The sequence below is a fragment of the Lipotes vexillifer genome, unplaced genomic scaffold (genome assembly GCF_000442215.2).
Source record: "Lipotes vexillifer unplaced genomic scaffold, Lipotes_vexillifer_v1.1 scaffold154, whole genome shotgun sequence".
In the NCBI taxonomy this organism is placed as follows: Eukaryota; Metazoa; Chordata; class Mammalia; order Artiodactyla; family Lipotidae; genus Lipotes; species Lipotes vexillifer.
Window position 1 is genome coordinate 322,037 of NW_006783737.1, and position 6,641 is coordinate 328,677.

The window sequence follows — 6,641 nt, forward strand, 5'->3', positions numbered from 1 at the left end:
CTCAGGAGATTTCTTTTTTAGTAGATTTTTTTTTGAAATGCCTGAAGGGTAGCAGAATTTGCCATCCAAAATATGCCACTTTGGTAAAAGGATTATTTTGAGCTAAAGGCAATTGAGAAGAAATAGGTACAAGAAAAGTTCTCTGCCCTCACCCTATTTGCCTAAAAGCAGGACAAAAATTTGTAAAGATGTCCCTCCTTCCCCCTCTACCAGGAAGGACTGAAGTTAATCCCCAGAGACAACTGTACACCCTGATCAGCCCACAACTGGCACCCAAAGAACCTATGTAACAAACTTTACTAACTAGTTTTATTTACCGTTAGTTTCCCTGTATATTTACCTTCCTGCAGTTTTTGCCACCCTGGAAACAGCCTCCTTCCTTCATCTTTTACTTCTCTACAAATTCATTGTTCTTTTGTAAGATGCCATATACGCCCAAGTTCTAGCCACTCTTTTGAGTTACTCATCACTGGGTACTTCCACATGTATGCGCAATACACATGTTAATAATCTGTTTGTTTTTCTCTTGTTAATCGTTTTTCAATCTCATATACAGGTCCCCAGCCCAGAACCTAGGAGGGTAGTGGGGAAAAGGTTTTTTCCTCCCCTACATCCCAAGACTTGGCTAGTAGTCCTCTTAAACACTGACAGATCTATTCAACAGCAGTTCTCTAGGTTAACCAATCTCAGTCAGACAATTTTCTATCACAAAACTAGATCAAGTATCTTATCACAATTCCTTTTTATCTAACAGAAATCTCTGCCACCTTCATCTAAACCCATTTCTTCTTCTGGCATCTCCCTGGAAATTATATATTCCGGAAGAACAATAATTTGAAGACAGTAATCAAGTTACCCTCAGCTTTTCTATCTTGGCAAATCTAATTCATATCCTTTTATTGTCATTTTTGAAAGAAATCTCCTCTTCCTTAATCATGTTTTTGTTCTTTGTTAACTCTTTCCTCTTAAATTGAGTTAATCAAAACTGAACAAAATGCTCTAACACAGATCTCAGTAACACAATGTATAAATGAACTATTTTATTACTATGCCTCATGTTCCATTTTAATACATCTCAGAATTATGCTGCCTTTTCAAACTGCGCTACTATGTAACTTCTAAAAAAATTCATATTCAACTATGCCTCCTACCCGGAAGAGTTATTGACAAGTTTGGTGGGATTATATATAAAGTGTGCTCATCAGAATGCCCGGCACATAGACAGCACTCCAGAAATGGCAACTCTGGTCATTCTTTATACTCTGGACTAGAGAGTCAGTGAAGTATGTAGGGGCAGGGGTTGCCCCAAATGTACTGTAGAATATATTTAGGTAGTGAATGGTCAAATATTTGCACAGCCTGCTTTAAGACAACCCATTATGTGAAATTTTCAACTTGTGGAACTCATATGAGACCTGGATGTCTCATATGAGTTATTAAGAGCCTTGCCCCTCAGCAAACTGTCCTGCTTCATTTCCCAGGCTGCATGCTGGCGCTCTCCCAAACATTACACTCCAAAAGCTAGGGACTGCAAACAACCCTCCAAGATTTCCAGTTAGATAAGTGATTACGCTTAAACAAAGTATTCCTTTCTGACATCACCTATTAAGGATGACTGTGCAGGATTCATATATTCCTGGAATTGGAGGTAAATCCAACAGGAGTTATATCTCTGACCAACATCAGATTAGTCTGAGATGTGACAAATAATATAACATGAAACTAAACAACTATAAACCACTATACATGTAAACAAGTAGAAATATGACCTAAGACTAATAAAATGGGCATTAATGAACATATACATTGATTATACAAAAGGCCCCAATAAATTATTAAATGCTCATCTAGTATTATATTGTATATAACAATTGTAACAGCTTCATTATATCCTAAGTCTGACCTAAAATGAATATAGTATCCGGAATAATTAAGAGATAAACAGTCATTTAGCAATATGCTTGCATGTCACCTTAGAAATTTGTCAGATGCGCCAGAGGTCCCAGGTTTCTTTCCAAAGGCTCACCAAGGAGACTTGAGCAGATGCCTTCCCCCTGCCACTCAGGATAAATGGCTTGAAGTAAGAGGAGATAGTCACAACCTTTCTGCTGACAGTAGAGAGCTGGGCTGAGCATTAAATGTTTAATGTTGATAGCGTTCTTTCCACTGAAAGCATTTCTTTTCTAAAGTAAAGGCTGACTCCACACTTTACTCTTCACCCTTTATACCCCTCTTGGTTATAAAGAGCTAAACACTCCATCTAAATTATAAAGGGCTGTCCTGGAGCTGCCTGGCATCAGAGGGTTCCTAGGAGACAATGCATGTTCAGTCTTTCTCAGCCTTCACTCCTGGAAACTGACAGCGTTTGACATCTATCAGAGCATGTCACAAGTCAGTGATAGGCAATAAACATGATCAGATTACATCTTTAGACTTTACATCTTAAGGTTACAAAATTACATATATATGTATATGTGTAATTTTTAAAATAAAATATATATTTGATATTTTAAAATGCTGCCTACCTTCTTCCTAATCATTCCTCCCACCCACATAGTCAGCAAAACCCTTTACAAACACAGGTCCAGTGGAGGTCTGCTCAAACTATCCCCTTCCTCTTCCCCTTGCTACAAAAGAGATACCAGGCCCCAAATGGAGTCACTTGTGCTAGGACCCCCATCACCTAACTGAGACTTAATATCTAACCTAATTGCAGCTTCAGCCTCTCCCAGGAACATACTCTTCCAATCAGTCTGGCATTACTTGGTCAGCAATAGTGAGGTGCTGGGGCCCAGGGCAGGCCACCCCAAAATGTGCCTCAATGGCATACTGATCATTTTGAAGTTACTTAAGAAATGGCTGATGCTAGAGGGACTCTGACCGTCCTAAATCTCCCTGAAGCAGGAAAAAAATATCTCTCCTGTAAAAGGTGCTCTCCCTGCATCTGGAAGTAGAAGGACACCCTTATCACCAGAGAGAGGGAATTTGACCAAGAAGCCTATATGAACAAACCTTGTTACTTCTTTAATTTACTACCCCAAGCCCAAACTCCGCTTAGGTTCTTCTCTAATTAAGTGCCCAAAGCCTAAGTTTCTTTGTCCTGTCAATTCCTCACAAATTTATTGTTTCTTTGTCTAAAAAATATAAAAGTCACCTGCTTTGGCCACTTCTTAGGTCCCGTTTCTATGGGACCTCTATGAGCATGTATTAAAACTTGTTTCTTTTTCTCCTGTTAATGTGTCTTGTGCCAATCTTATTATCAGTCCAGCCACAAGAACTCAATGTGGGTAGGGGGGAAATTCCCGCCACCCCCAACAGAGGTAATCCTCCTGATAGACCCCTCTTGCCCCCCAAAGGAAGGTGGCCTTGCCTGAAACAATCAGCTCTCTGCTAGAATCAGGGGTCCCCAACCCCCAGGCTGCAGACTGTTACCTGTCCACAACCAGTTAGGGACCGGGCTGACAGCAGGTGAGCGGCTTCATCTGCCACTCCCCATCGCTCACATTACCGCCTGAAACGTCCCCCGCTCCCCTCCCTGTCCGTGGAAAAAGTGTATTCCACGAAACTGATCCCTGGCGCCAAAAAGGTTGTGGATCGCTGGCTGGAATAACTTCCTTGTCTTGCCTCCTTCCGCCTCTAAACGTCTTTTGCACAGCCCCTCAGAGCCCCTTTATATTTCCTAGATGGGATGCCACTTGATTCCTGAATCTTTGAAGAAAACCAATACAATCTTTAACATTTACTCAGTTAAAGTTTTTTTAACACCTCTTCAGACTTCTAACCAGGTGTGTGCCTCTAGCCTCCCCCCATACAAATGTCCCTATTCCTATAGCAAATATGTGGTCTTGTTGTGTCTGCCCATGGGGTAGTCAGGCCTCAGGCTGCCTGAAATGAACGGTCACTCTCACTGCCGGCACCCACACCATTCCCCTCCCATTCAAACACGTGGATGGGGCTTCCCTGGGGGCGCAGTCGTTAAGAATCCACCTGCCTATGCAGGGGACACGGGTTTGAGCCCTGGTCGGGGAAGATCCCACATGCCACGGAGCAACTAAGCCCATGTGCCACAACTACTGAGCCTGTGCTCTAGGGCCTGTGAGGCACAACTACCGAGCCCGCGTGCTGCAACTACTGAAGCCCGCTCACCTAGAGCCCGTGCTCCGCAACAAGAGAAACCACCACAATGAGAAGCCCGCGCACAGCAACGAAGAGTAGCCCCCGCTCACCGCAACTAGAGAAAGCCTGTGTGCAACAACGAAAAACCAACGCAGCCAAAAATAAATAAATAAATTGAAAAAAAAAAAACCCAAAACACATGGATGGCTGGTTGCACTCCAGTTTGGTTTTTCCCTTGCCAAGAAATCTTCCTCAGAGGGCCCAATCAAGACCTTCTTGCCCATAGAGCCTTTTCTGATTCACCAGCAAAAGCTTTTATTTCCTCCTAAAACTACTCTCATTTTTATGCACACAAACATCCCAATAACTATTAACTTTTCATAACATTTAGGACGTGGCAGAAGTTAGATGCCTGACATATGTTTAAATACTTGCGTTCCTACGAGGACTATTATGTGTAAAATGAAGATGCTAATAATAGGTAACTTCATAGGGTAGTTACAAAGATCACATAATGCCTGGCACAAAGCGGGAGGCACATAACTGAGGTCTAATTGACGAGTGAATTAATACCCTGAGGGCACACGAGACTTCATAAATGTGAGCGGCCTTCCCTTTCAAACCAACAGAAGCAGAATATATGCAAGATTTAATGCATAAATCCCACAAGTGACTGTCTCTCATCTGCTGACCAGCAACTCATCACCTCACTAAACTAAATCTTCGCTTTTCTAGTGACTCCAAAATAGACTGAAATTTCTTCCTTCTTTAATTAAATTAAATTAAATTAAAATTTAATTTAATCCTTCATTTTCTACCTCTGGGTCCTGGCTCAGCTCCCAGGAGCCAACACAATACATAATCAGGCCCCTGGGCTCCATTTTCTTTACTCCACAGCGCCTAGGTTAGCCTTGGGGTGGGTCCTACAGATAGCTACCAGAGTCGATGCCCCAGCACATCCCACCACCAACACACACACTCACCATGAAAGCAAAAATTTTCAGAAAAATTAATTCCAAGCACGTGCCAAAGTTTTATATCAGACTTGCAGGACAAAAGACTGCACAAGGTAAAAGCTTGTTCACAAAAACGGCCTTAGGAAAGGGCTCTTTTAAACATTGAAAGGAATGTCTAGGTAAGTGGCTCTCAAACTTTGACCGCTTCAGAAATCCCTGAAGACTTGTTAGAATACCTAAGGCTGGGACCACCCCAGAGTTTCCCATTCAGTAGGTGTGAAGCACGGGCGAGAATTTGCATTTCCAAGTAGTTCCCAGGTGAAGCCGTGACTGCTGGTGGTCCTGGGACCGCACTTTGCGAACCACTGATCTAGACTCTAATTAAAGTTGTTGCGATGCAAGACTAATTTTACAGAGCTGTAAAAGCGCGCTTCGTGCGCTTCTAACCAAAAATACCTAGCTGCCCGGTTCCCTTCTCGGGCAAGGCCAGAGGGGGACCATTTGATTAAACAGCAGGGTTTTGCTTTTCAAATTGGGATGCTTTGGGAATGAGATTTGGGACGAAGTTGTTTCTCGCCCTCCGACACAGACCTATTCCTTTGGCACCGCGACCAGAGCGCTGCCCCCTCTCACCACCGGGCGCGAGCCTCGTACCCCGCACTTCGGATCTCGAGCAGGGCGTCTCTGGCCCCGCCCCCACCCCCCACGCTTCCCACTGAGCACGCGCAGCAGCGCCTCCGACGGAGGCGCCTCGGAAGTAGCAGTGAATAGCGGCCACATTCCCAGGGATGACTGAGAACGGCTGTTTCCACTTCTCGCTCGCCCTTCAAATCCCAGTTTTTACCTGGGGTGGAATTCATGAGCCAGGTTACTCTAAACGGGTGATCCTACGAGAAATTCCAATCGAAAAAGAAGGACTGCCGAAACCCGGGATCGAACCAGGGACCTTTAGATCTTCAGTCTAACGCTCTCCCAACTGAGCTATTTCGGCGCCTGCTTGGTCGTGTCTAGAGTAAACTATCACTGAACTCTTCGCGTCCGCCCCTGCCGTCTTTTCCTAGTAATCACTTACAGCGTTTCTTCCTTGTCCTATTAAATGGTTATATGTTAAAAAAGAAAAAGAAAAAATAATTTAAATGGTTATCCGTATCAACATTCTTCTGCCTGCTTTTTACAAGCCATGACTAAGTGCACTGTACGTTACTTACTTTTTTCTCTTCAGTCTCGCTCTCCCAACTGAGCTATTTCGGCGCCTGCTTGGTCGTGTCTAGAGTAAACTATCACTGAACTCTTCGCGTCCGCCCCTGCCGTCTTTTCCTAGTAATCACTTACAGCGTTTCTTCCTTGTCCTATTAAATGGTTATATGTTAAAAAAGAAAAAGAAAAAATAATTTAAATGGTTATCCGTATCAACATTCTTCTGCCTGCTTTTTACAAGCCATGACTAAGTGCACTGTACGTTACTTACTTTTTTCAGTATAATCCAAACCTTTGGTTTAATCATCGACAGCAGGCGTCGTGAACGACCCGGTGTCCCCGCTGCGGGATTGGGGGGGCGGGGGTTGGGCT

At 43.5% G+C, this 6,641-nt stretch overlaps 1 non-coding gene across 1 annotated transcript; it reads right to left on the bottom strand.

Moving 5' to 3' along the window:
• Positions 1-5,990: 5,990 nt before the first annotated feature.
• Positions 5,991-6,063, bottom strand: TRNAF-GAA (transfer RNA phenylalanine (anticodon GAA)). Its single transcript has one exon. It is a non-coding gene; the product is annotated as a tRNA-Phe (tRNA).
• Positions 6,064-6,641: the final 578 nt, after the last annotated feature.